Source organism: Canis lupus, chromosome 23, assembly GCF_003254725.2.
Source record: "Canis lupus dingo isolate Sandy chromosome 23, ASM325472v2, whole genome shotgun sequence".
NCBI lineage: Eukaryota > Metazoa > Chordata > Mammalia > Carnivora > Canidae > Canis > Canis lupus.
The window spans coordinates 46,774,560-46,787,806 of NC_064265.1; the positions used below are offsets into that span (position 1 = coordinate 46,774,560).

The 13,247-nt window shown below is 38.6% G+C and overlaps 1 protein-coding gene across 2 annotated transcripts in view; it reads left to right on the forward strand.

Annotated features, from left to right (window-relative positions):
* MBNL1 (muscleblind like splicing regulator 1) overlaps window positions 1–13,247 on the forward strand; it is a 276,932-nt gene that overhangs the window by 33,573 nt on the left and 230,112 nt on the right. The window contains exon 1 of one of the 2 annotated variants that reach the window (XM_049099963.1): window positions 75–111. The exons of the other annotated variant lie outside the window; for it this stretch is intronic. The gene's annotated coding sequence lies outside the window, so the exon portion shown is untranslated. Of the gene's footprint in view, window positions 1–74; window positions 112–13,247 lie in introns of those variants that run through there. 2 annotated transcript variants of the gene reach the window in all.

Here is a 13,247-nt window from a genome sequence, read left to right on the forward strand (position 1 = left end):
GAATATAATTTTGTTTGCTGGCACTTACTGAAAAGCTAAAATAGAATAGTAACAGAAATCATATTTGCCAGCTCTAACCGAAGGAGTTGTGAAACATCATCTCAGAAGATTGTAAGTTATTGTAAAAATGTTGTAGTTACTGTGTTATTAACTATGTTTTAGAGGCGTTGAAACTTTTGTTTAGCTGAAGATTATTTGGAGCAAAAGACAACAATTAAGTAGCACAGAAAGATCTAAATATGCTTCTCAAAATGTATTCCACACAGTGATATGGAGCATTTTAAAATTTAGCTTTAAGTTGAAATATGGTAATTCGTTTTTTTTTTTACTCCCTGATGAGAATCAGATTTTTTGCAATGATAGTTTTCAAGTATGATAATATAGTTTTCAAGTAATAGCTCTGAAATAATTCACTTCTATTTCAGGTTGATCGACCAGAAGGGCAGTAAAACTGTACATTGTTGATTTCATAAATTCTAAATTTTTTAAAACGAATTTTAGCATATGCAAGTTAGCTATTTAGTTAGTTATAGTAGGAGATAACTTGATTCATACGGTGAATTCTTCTTTTTTAAAGTAGCTCATTGACTGTGGCTTGAGTAATATAACCCTTTCAAATACATGTATATGTTTGTACAGATTGCCCATAATTTATAAAATTCATAGCCTTTAGTTATAGATTTGTATTTGGAATTGTAAGGCACATAGGGAAAGTCTGAATAAAATACCACTTTGCTAGAACTCTAAAAAAAAAAAAAAAAATAGTGCCAGCTATAGGTTTTATTTCCTGATGTTGCAATAATACACACTTCAGTTCACCTTAAAAAATGACTCCCAGTTTTGACCTACTAAATTATGTCACTAAATTTTTGTGGGTTTTTCAAGTGTAAATGTGAAAGCTTTATGGAATTGTTTTTCATTCCTTTTCTAATTATAATTTTTCAATCTACGTAATACCCAAGGGAACATAACAGGAATGTAAATCAATTTATATCTCTGTGGGTTTTTTTTAATAAAAAGAAAATGAAAATTTTCTGTCTTTTTCTCTGAGATTGCTTGCTTATACAATCTGAAAAACAAATTTGTCTTAAAATTTAAATTCAAATATAAAACCTTTTGCCAAGATATGCATTTAGCACTTTTTTTTTTCCTTTCAGAGAACTTTGTTCCCTGTAAGAACAATTTCTACTATTGAGGCTCTATGTCCCAAAATAGTTTTAAAGTGGGAAAAGTAGTTTTAAAGAATCTTTCTGTCTTAACTGGATTTACTAATTCATCTCGTCTACACTGCCCTTATTCACATACACTTCAACCAGGCCTCTGGTCAACAAACCCACACACTATTTCCTCCCTAGATCGAGTGCCTTGCAGATGCCTTATGGGTTGCTCACGGCCAAGGCAATATAAATGTTCTGCAAATGAGTTTCTGGGATACATGTTCATAAAAGGTACGGATGCGCTGCTATGACCCAGCTGGCTTCTTTGTCTTCAAGTCCCGGGTTATCACATATTTGTGGGATAGGTTTAGGCAAAGGGTGGATTTACATACAACTCCAAGTTCTGTAGGGAAAGACAATTGCTTCAGAATCAAAACAGCAAAACTTGGCGCTTCTGAACCTAGAAGAGAAAATCTTAACCCTGCCTACTTCCTTATTTTAGTGGTTTGGCTAACCAAAGGCAAACACCCTTTAACTATTTGGGGAAGTAGTTTCTTTTATGGCTTTGAGGACTTCTCTAGACTTCTTTTCTACAAGCTATCTAGCTCTAGGCCATGATGTTTCTTGGTTTTCTTCAAACACCTGAAAAAACAAGACCTCTGTTTTCGGTTCTGTATTAGCTTCTTCTCACACTCAGAGTTCTCTGTCCATCTCAGTTGCTCAAGAACTTTTTTTCCCCTTGGGCTTTCCACCAATGATATACCTTAACTTACTGCTTTGAATTTCTATGCTAAAGACCATCCATGTCCTGTATATTTCCCTCCTTACACTTCACTGCTTCTATTGATGTATCAATATTCCCTAATATTTTACAATCATAATTTAAAAAATTAATTATGACTCTTAAGGCCTCTTCCCATAGGAAAGACCCATTGCTGCCTACCTTCCCTTCCCTCACCCTTCCCTCCCCTCACCCTTCCTTGACCCTGGAGCAGAATTAGGGCACAGAAACCAAATGAGATGCAAAGGCAGGGACATTTAGTACCTTTTCAAGAATTTGTTCCTCCCCTACTTAGGACCATCTGATTGTTGATCCTGCTTTGTTTTCTGTGTTCTCTTCTGTGTTTTAACAGAAACCACAAAACGTAATTTCTATGTAAATTCTCCCAAATTGTAAATGTGTACTTAAATTAGGCAGTGTAAGTGACATACAGCTTTGAGCCGATTCAGCCCAATGGTCATCATTTCACAACTTTTATCCTGGACTTGATAAATATCTTAATGGCACTTGCCATCGGATACTTCTGCTTTCTGTTCTTCTTGAAGGCAAGGGGTCAGTCTAGCTATCTTGTTTCTTAACTTTTCAGGGCCAATGGGCTCCAAGGAGATGTTCACTTAGATGGCCCCCACTTTAACATTTGGTGATTATGACTTACTACCTACCATACCACTTTGTGCTTCTGGATTTTTCTGATACTACAGGATATGCACATAGGCACAACATTAACAAAACAATTGTATCAAATAATAGGCATTGCATGAGTTCTTAATTTAAAAAGTCTAAATGAAGGAGAGTTAAACCATGCTTTATAGGAATGACATTAGTTTTACTGTAAAAGTCATAAAAATGGAACACTGACTGACGCAATTCCTAAATGCTCCTATATCTGAGCAGTTAGGCAAATTTCAGTGGCTTCCAGGCTCAGCTTGATCTATACCATGCACCAACATTTCGAAGGAGCCAAACAGTGGTTTATTTGGGGCAGTAGGAATCTGATTTTCTCTGAGTTAGTGCCAGCAATGGGCAAGTCCTCTGGTTATACAGATGACATGAAATAAGGATTTAACCTATCCCGTGTGTTTAGGGACAAAACTACCAAATTAAAGTTGAGGCAAGGAATTCAGAAGAGGGAACTGTTGGCAGAGGTGGTATATACAGCTAAGATATGCTTTTGTGTTAATGGCAAACTGTGTTCTTAGATGCAAATGTAAAATAACAAAGCCCCACCCAGCACAGTGCATCTAGATAGTAGGTTCTCAACAAAGGCTTACTGAAAGGAAAGAAAAGCCTTCTCATACCAAGCAGAACTGGACAAGTGTTTGGCATATTGGCTTATTCTTTGCAGAGTTGCCATAGCACCACTACTATGGGGAGTATATTAGTAAAGGAGAGACACTAGAGGCTGGGGACCCAATATATGATGGCTTCAAAAATCTAGGCAGGAGCTACTAGGTGAGGCTTGACTCTGGATGTGAAAGATGGAAAGAATGGAAAGCAAGATGTAGGAGATGATGCAAAATAGAATGGGTAGGCTTTGGCAGCCAAGAGAGAGAAAGAGAGAGAGAGAGAGAGAGAGAGAGAGAGATCGGGGCAGGACAGAGTAGACAGAGATGTATACGGTTTAAAGACTAAACGGTTAGGAGGCTAAGGGGTCCCTTAATTAAAATTTTAGTCAATGAAGAGTTAGTTTCAGGGGACCTATATATAATCTGCTCTCTTTTGAACAAATCTCATTATGAAGTTTTACATCTGAAAAGTCTCTTTTGGCTCTCTACTACCCAAGGAACAGATTGTAACCTCTTCTACTTGGCCTAAAAAGTCCTTTAATGTAAGAGGTCAGACTGCCTTTCTAGCCTCCGTACAGCACCCTGAAGGTCTGATATTCTACGGCTACTGAAATATCTACATTGTTAGCAGTTTCCAAAGCAGGTGCCTCGGGCATGTCGGTCTTCCTGTCGGTGCCTGCCTTCCTCTTCTCCACCCAGCAAACCCAAACCAGTCCCAACACAGAGGGAAGATGCCACACGGGTGAAGCTGCCCCCAGTTCCCCCCCGGCAGAGCTGATCACTCCCTTTGCTCCCTGTAAAGGAGGGAGCTCATAACTTCGGTAGTATGTCCCAACTCTAGTTTGTAGGCTTCTTAAAGAAAAGGACCATATGATATTTATCTTTGTGTTGCATGTACTGCATGTAATGGCAGTTTATATAATTGTTAATAAGATGATTTGGACATTTGAAAAGGAGAGTGGTCTGTGGTGTTAGATTAAAGTTAAGAGTAGTTTAGGGAGAGACACCGGATATGGGGATTTGTGTGGATTGTCTGAGGGAAAAGTGCTCTAATACACCAGTGAGGCCAAGTCTAGACTCTCAGTTGCTGGAGAGAGAGAATGCCAGGTCAGGAAGAGAGAACAGAAGGAGCAGACTTCCTTTTAAAGAAGTCAGGCTACGAAGGAAGAGAAGGAGGATGGCTTCTTAAGTTGAATGCAGTATGAGAAAAGTTTATCTAGTTCAGTGACACTTTGGTTGGTCTTCAAGGGCGGGGGAAGAGAAGGATTGATTGAAAAAAGCCAAAGTAAAGAAATTAAAGGATCTAGGAGACAGTGTGCTAGGGAGATGGAAATAATTAGGCTCAAAAATATGGGTGATAAGGTTTAGCAAGGAAAATGGAGAAATCTCTCTTTCTCTATAACAAGAGCAGAAAGAAAAGGTCAGTGGAGCTGAGACCATATGATGTTACAGGAGACAAGTAGAAAGTTCATATTTAATAGTCTAAATCCTCTTCATGAAAGGGGTATAAAGATCACCTGCTGACCGTGAGACAGTCAGAAGTAAGTTTTAGGTATATAACAAGCAAGGGTAAATCAATAGAAAATAAGCCAGCAAAAATCACAAGAATATTACTGAGAAACACTGAAAACCCAGACGAGGTTAGGGAGCATAAATTCATGCTGCGTCCCTGCAAGACACATCGCTATCTGATATCCTTGAGCAATATGCAGCCGTGGGGTAGGAGTAGAGAAAGAGACTGTAGAGTGTGTCCAGGATTGGGGAATAGTGCTAAGGAAAGGAAAGCATATGTGGTTGACCATAGGAATCTTTAACTTGGTAATGAAGCTAAGGAAACAGGGGTTTCTCATACCTAAAGACAGTACAGTAGTTCAGTACATTTAGCAGTTTACTAAATTTTACTAAATATAAACTATATACTGGGTACTGGGCCATGGACTGAAGATGCTGAGAGGGGCCATGAGAGAATAATCCTTTTTTTAGGAATGCTGAGGTTTCACCCTATTTTTAAATTTGTGTAAGCATGCAAATAATATTTGAACATAATCAGAAAATGTTGTGGCATTTAGAAATAGATTATTTTGAACTTCGACCTCATTTTTAATAGGTATACTTAAATGGTTCAAACATAAAATAATATTAAGAGATTATAGCACTATTTTAGAACATTAAGATATAGTAAAACTAGGTTGTCTATGAATTGTTACACATGAAAGTCTTAAATCCAAAGTACTTCATATATTTATGCTCTGAGAAGATCTGGAAAATATGGGTGTGTGTCGGTCATATTTGTAATTATTGCTGTTTTATAAATTAAACAAATATTCAGAAATTAGTTCCTTCAGAAAGCAAGCAGAACGTACTACTTAAAAAAAAGAAGATTGATTTATTTATTTTAGAAAGAGCAGGAGGGGCAGAGGGAGAGGGAGAGAGAATTTCAAGCAGACTCTGGGCTAAGCACAGAGCCCAATGCAGGGCTCAATTTCATGACCCTGAAATCATGAGCTGAGCCAAAACCAAGAGTTGGACACCCAACTGGCTGAGCCACCCAGCTGCCCCAGAGCGTACTTCTAATGTCTTAAGTGAAGCTTCTATAAATTTTTGTGGATTTCATATTATCCAAAAACTTAATGCATTTTCAGCTTCCAGGATATCATAAGTTAAAGAACAAAACCATTGAACCACCAAAGAAAAAAGAGTTTGACATGTTGTCCGTTTGTTGTGCTAAATACAGAAAGCAATCTAGCTCTTACATAATTGTCCTGTTAGTAAAAGCAGGAAAATTGTTTTGTTTTATGATGAAACAATGACCAAACAGCTCATTAACCCTGTTCTGCCTTTCTGAAAAGTCACAGGTATGTGGCTGGCAAATGACAAAGAGCCACAGAGACATATAGGGGCAGTGGCTGAGGGTCGGTGAGGACTGCTAAGAAAGCTCTTTCATTATCATGCTGGCTGCTGGCTTTGCTAACTGGGTCACTGGAAATTGAATCTACCATGTTTACAAATTCTGTTGTACAAAGCAATATTTCTCCACGTAGAGAAAGAACATTGCTAAACAAAAATGCTAATTTTTCATTTTCTATGATTATTTTACCACCGAAGTTCCTCTAGTCCCAGGTATTCATTATTAAATTGGCATAATGACTCTATTCAAATTGGTCTGTACCAAAAATGCTCTTTGTTTTAACTCTTGCCTACACTTTCCCCACTCAGGCAGGTCCTTTGAAAACAACTTGAGGTAGCACCCAGATTTATCCTCATGCAATAAAGTTCCTTTTTCTTCTTTAAGTTGCTAATTGAATTCAAGGAAAATGAAAATTCTCTACCATGTTTACTAGTTGAGTGTGTTTGAACAAGTGGCTAAACCTCTGGGGAAAAAGGGAGAGAAAAAGATTGAGATGTTCAAGTATTAAATGAGGCCATGTTTGTACAGTAGATGCTCAACAAATGTTAGATTCCAATGAACTGATTTATCATTTGGCCAAAAGGAAATTGAGGCCACAAAAGTACAGGGAATTGAAGGGTAGAAGGAAAAAAAGAAAAAAAGGAAATACAGATAGTTGTATCGTACCAATCAAGTTCTTTTCGATGTCTTTTACTCAGAGAGTTAGATGGGCTCTTGTCAGAATATTGAAAATATATATGTGTTAATAAACAAGTGTCAGGAATATATATTTATTTTAAAAATATCACTTCACTGGAAGAAATTTGGATAGCTTATAGATACATTATAATAAGATTTGAGTCTCATGTTCTATTGTTTTGGAAATTATAAGAGCAAGTATCTCAGCTTGTCAAAAATCATACTTAATGTATTTTTGCATAAAGTAAATTTGTTCCTGACAGCAGATGAGGGAAGGAGGGTAATAAACAAATAAGCTTGAGGAAATACCTTCTATTTTTATGCTTCCTAAAAGATTTCTGGAAGGGGAACTACGAAAGAGAACCATTTTTCCCCGGGTTTTGGAGAGACTAGGAGGAAATCAACTTGGCTAGGAAAATGAGCGAGGTACTTCTGATGGCCCAGAAACATGGAAGGGAGGGACAGAGAAAAGGAGATAGGCTGTATCTCCCTTTTTGGGGATTTTGAGCCTGTATTTGCTTCCCACTTGCCTCTTGTCCCGCAGATTAAGTACTCCTGCCGACGTGATCATGTATTGCTAGATGCATGTGGGTTCTCATTTACATCTCTGAAGTTAAACTTGACTAAAACCTGTCCTATTTTATTCTCTTTTCCCCCAAGATACTTTGTGCTCACTTCCTGCCAATGACTGTCCTGCCCTGGAGGTCATCCTCCACCTACTTAAACTTCCCCATCGCAACTCTGTCTGGAGAATTTAAATCACAAACCTTCCCATTTATACCTTCTCCCCTACTGGGAACCCCTCATTCTTTCTGCAAAACTGGATGCTCATCAGAAGGGTACCTTTAGGAGAGATTGCTGATGACTGTGGAAAGTTCAAGACATCCCTCAGCCTCAGGGTAGGAGTTCATTTAAATCCTCTCAAGCAGACCAGCTTGCTCTCTCCCCCCTTGCACCCCACTCTTCTAAAATATAATGCCTACATGTGGTTTGTGATTCAGCTCTCGCACTAAGGTGGGCTTTGTAGTTACAAGATAGAAGGTTTAGTGAACTAAGCCTTGTGCCAAAAGCCTTGGGACGAGGAGGGGCTTTTATTGCTAAATCAGGCCAGGTAAAGTTCTTCAAAGGGTCTATCAGGAGGAGGTATCTTACAGTGGAGGTTGCTAATGAAGGCAGTTACCTGTTCCTGCCCTTCTCTTGACTTTCCACTTCCCAGAAAGGTTCAGAGGGTGTAAAAACAAACAAACAAACACAGGCTTTCACTGTAATCCATGCCAGGACCTCTCTCGTCTTGTAGGTAGGAAGCATAGGTCTTTTACTTATTTATTAGATTTATTTATTCATGAGAGACAGACGCAGAGACACAGGCAGAGGGAGAAGCAGGCTCCATGCAGGGAACCCGATGTGGGACTCGATCCTGGAACTCCAGGATCACGACCTGAGCCAAAGGCAGATGCTCAACCGCTGAGCCACCCAGGTGCTCCAGCTTAGGTCTTCTAAATGGCCACTTCCTTTCTTCCTGTAGCTACGTCTGTCCATTTACCTTTCTGCTGAATTCATGGCAGCTGTTCAGTCTCCCAGTGCTCCTGCCTAATTAGGTCTCCCATAGCGTTTGATGTGTTCATTATGTCTCCGCATATCAACCCTGTTTCTTTTGCCTTGCTTCCTTAGGCAAAGTCTGAGAGCTCTCATCATTATTCAGTTTTCAAGATCCTCATTGTAGTTATCTGTGTCCCTGTCTGTATCAATTAAGGATTTAGATTGCATATATTAAGGGAGGCTTCGAAAAAAAATCTTTTTTCCTTTTCTCATGTACCAGGAAATCTGGACATAGTTATCAATACAGGTTCATTGACTCCAAAATGTTAGGACCTAGGTGTCTCTTGATCCTCTTGACATTTGCCATCACAAGATGTCTGCTCTAGCTTCAGTCACCAGGTCCAAATTCCAGGCAAGACAAGGGAGGGCAGGGAAAGGCCACGTGGCCACATCACAGCCAAATCAGCTCCTCTCTTTAAAGAGGTTTTCCCAAACTGTACCCAGTGACCTCTACTTAGATGTCACTGACCAACAATTACTCTAGAGGAGATTAGAAAGTTTGATATTTTAGATGGGTTTATTGGCTTTCACCCCCAAATTTTATGTTTCGTCAGGAGCAAGGAAAGGAGAAAGAATATTTAATAAGCAACAAGCAACACATACTATACTGTCCTTTCTCTCCTATTGGATCCTACAGCTTTATTCATAACAGAAAGAACATAGTTTTTGCATTAAGAGCCCTGAATGTATTGGATACTTTTATGTGTCCAAAGTACATGGCCTTGGGGTGGTGCCTGGTGGGTTAGTTAACCATCTGACTCTTGATTTTGGCTTGGGTTGTGACCACAGAGTCATGAGATTGACCCCTGCATCGGGCTCTGTACTGAGTGTGGGGGCCTCCTTGAGATTCTCTCTCTCTCTCTCTTTCCCCTCTGTTCATGTACCCTCTAAATAAATAAATAAATAAATAATAAATAAATAAATAAAGCCTTAGCTAGTTTACTAGCTAAGTTTTGGGTCCCAGACTTTTGAGTGACTTTGGACAATGTACCTGGGACTCTAGATTAGCTGAAATAAATCAGGGATGTTAAGGTTGTGCTCTAACAATGTTGAATAGATGTGTTTATGGTGGAAGTCAGGGAATCTTAGACCTTCTTATTTCTTTTTTTTTTTTTTTTTTTTTAGATTTTATTCATGAGAGATACAGAGAGGAGAAGATATAGACAGAGGGGAAAAAAAGGCTCCCTGTGGGGAGCCCCATGTGGGACTTGATCCCAGGACCCCGGAATCACAACCTGAGCTGAAGGCAGTTGCTCGACCACTGAGCCACCCAGTCATCCCTAGACCTTCTCATTTCTGTACTCTTTTTTTCAGCTTCACCTTCACTTCTCTTTAGTTGTATTTTTTAAATTGAGGTTTTCCATTAAATTCCACTTGAAGAAATGGATCTACTGACTCAAGTAGCACACCAAGTAATCTTAAAGTTTCATTCTAGTTCTAACAATTAAGTGTCATAATTAACTGGATTCATCTCAACATGCTGGGATCTCCACCTGCTGGGACCAGCTGGGACTATGGCTAAGGAACTGATTATCCAAGTAGATGAGCTCCCCAAAAGTCTTCAGTGCCCCAAGGAACAGTGCACTGAGACAAATCACAAACCTAGACTAGATCAGCGTAGATAGCAGGATTTCAGTCTAGTGTATAGGGAACAGCAATTAGAGTTCCCAAATAGTGACAGCCAAAGTCACGTGGGTTGTGACCTCATGGGTTAAAGCCATTGTTTAGTTTGGGCTGAGGCTGCGCAAGTAATTCCCTGTCTCTCTGAGGTGGAGGAGGGGATGCTCCTGATCAGACTGCTTCTGGAACAGAGGAGTTAATCTTCATATGCAAGTTCCTGTTATCATGGAGAGCCTGGCTAGAGCACATAGGGTCTGACACTGGGCCAGAAGACCTTTTAATTGTCTGGCTCACAGGACATAATAAAACGATGTAATATAAATAAATCCCCTGTAACACTGCGGCTCCAAATACGTGCCCAAAGGGCAGTGCAGTGTTTGAATGTGAAAATATCATTTCCATGCTCTTAAGGAGATGTTTTCATTAAAGTTAGGAGATTATCACCAGTCACCCCTCCCCCCCAAAAAAAAAACACCCAAATTCTCACTTTTCCAGTTGTAAGAACATTTCTGGAGAAAGACTTTAAATTAGCTGGAGAATTGGTGAATGGTATTTAGACCATCTTACCGTGGCTCCAGGAGAACATTTCTACAAGAAGGAAAAAAAAAAGCCATTTTTATCATAATATGTTGAAATATAATGCAAGCAGAGTTTATCGTTGGAACTGACTCTGTTATTGACCCAAACTAATTCTCAGTGAAATTTGACCAGCCTGCTTTTTGCATTTCATTCAGTTTATTCTATAATAGCTTTAGGAGGGTAGTTTTGGCCAAAAGAGTATCAGATATGGCTTAATATTAATAATTGAAAATCTGTGACAGTGTAAGTGGTTAAGAGCTTGCTTGCTTGCTTATTTATTTATTTATTTATTTATTTATTTATTTATTTATTTATTTATTTATTGAAGCATCTGGTTTCAAGTCTTGAGTCCAAATAATTACTGTCTGTGTGACCTTGAACAAATGACTTAATCTCTGTAAGTCTCAATGCCCTTACTTGTTAAGTAAGGATAATAATAATAGTACCTATTGCCCAATAGGTACTGATTTTAAAGATTACATAAGGAAGTTCATGAAAAATACTTAGCCAAGTGCCCAGCACATGATGAAAATTCAGTAAGGGCTGGTTACACCTTTTCTATTTTGAAATAAAATGATGGCTTAGTTTCAATAGATGTAAATCACCTTTAATGTCTAAATAGAAGTGAAATCCTGTAAGCAGGTAGTGGTTATCCTATTCACAGGGTTTCTTATTTGCAAGTTAAAAACATTATCTCGATAGCATCATGGTTTCACATGGCCCTGCTCGCTCTGATTTTGGAGAAATGTTCTCATGAAATGAAAAGTCATCAATATAGGATCAGAGAGGAGATGAGGTCAGGGGAATCAGTGTGAAGGGTAAGGAGTGAGAAGGGAGGAATGGGCAGAGTGGAGGGAGGAAAAAGAGACGAAGAGGGGGAGGCTTTGTAAACAGTCTAGGATAACTGGTTTCTAGGTAATTGGAACTGAAACCTCAGCACTGGAGCTGATTAGCAATTGTACCTCTGCTGCTCCCTCCCCAGAGAACATCCTCCACTGGGCATTGCTGTTGTTCGGGCTCTTTCCTTCCTGCTGGTACCCTCAGGGTTGTCTCCAGGTGATAGTCACTAAAGCTACTTTCAAAATACCTGCAACATAGGGACGCCTGGGGAGCTCAGCAGTTGACTGACTGCCTTTGGCCCAGGGCCTAATCCTGGAGTCCTGGGATGAAGTCCCATGTCGGGCTCCCTGCATAGAGCCTGCTTCTCCCTCTGCTTGTGTCTCGGCCTCTCTTTCTGTGTGTCTCTTATGAATAAATAAATAAAATCTTAATATAGATACATATGAAAAAATCTTAGACTCTAGGCATCAAATAGTAACATTCAAATCTCTTTGCATGAAGAATTCATACATATGCCATTGTTATTATTATTTTCTTTATTTCCATTCTGTGTGATGGTACGATGAACTGGAAAGGACATTACTTACTGAGCCACACAGACACTGTTTGAATTCTGACTCTCCCACTTAACTCTCATTGGAACCTCGAGCAAAAGACCTCTTGGAGTATCAGTTTTCTCCTCTATAAAAGTGAGATGTTGCCCATTTTGGAGAACTATTAGAGTGATAGAAAATATACGAAAGCTCTAACACATGATAAGCCTTCAATAAATTATTGTTTTCATTATCCCTGTTACAGCAATCATATTTTACCACGCTGTCAACTTACTCTAAAATATTGGTGATTTTGCACGTGTTCTTTGAAGTTATCATATTTTATATACTTCCCTAATTAAAGAACACCTATCATTGGATAAGACTCTCCAAAAGGTAGTGCTCTTTTAAAAAAAATATTTATTTATTCATGAGGAACAGAGAGAGAGAGAGAGAGAGAGAGGCAGAGAATGTACGGAATTTTTATGGTGGTAATGGTGGTGATTTTTACTTTCAGAATCTTGTACCTTAATTCTTTCTTTAAAATTTAATCATTTAATAAATGCAAAATAAGACAATTCCTGCCTTAAAGAAAAATAAACCTGGCATGGAGTATAGATAAAACAGAGGGGAAAAAAAGATGTAATAGGTGTCATCAACATAATACAGAGCAAAGAGAAAGTTGTTAAATAGATGGAAGGATCAGCAAAGGCTCTGATGGCACAGAAAGATTTAATATGGGCACCTGGGGAATGGGATGAAGAGGAAGGAATTTCTGGTAAAGAACCAGCATGGTAATAGATATAGGACCCTGCATATTTGGTAATAAAACTACACTTATTGTGGTGAGCATTTCACAATGTACACAATTGTTGTGTCACTCTGCTGTATATCTGAAACTAATATAATAAGTCAATTATACTTTAAATTAAAAAATTTGCATTTGTAGAGCCACTTCTCCCAAACTCTTTTAATAAATCAAAAGATTTTCAATAAAATGTTACGCATGACCCTAATATGTAAAATTGAAATATTTTTCAAAGTAATAATTAGTTATTCTGTAAATTCAAATTGAGTGCAATTACTCCCATAATGCTTTGGTCTAATGAGTGTAGACATTTGAATCCCAGGATAATGGACAAAAGAGTTGCAGTCTCGACATCCATTGCACTTGGGCCAAAATCTCACGTAACTCCTGAAGCACCTGTTTGCATCGTTAGGATTCCAAAGAATTCACTTGAAAAACTACTGGGATACAGAAATCTG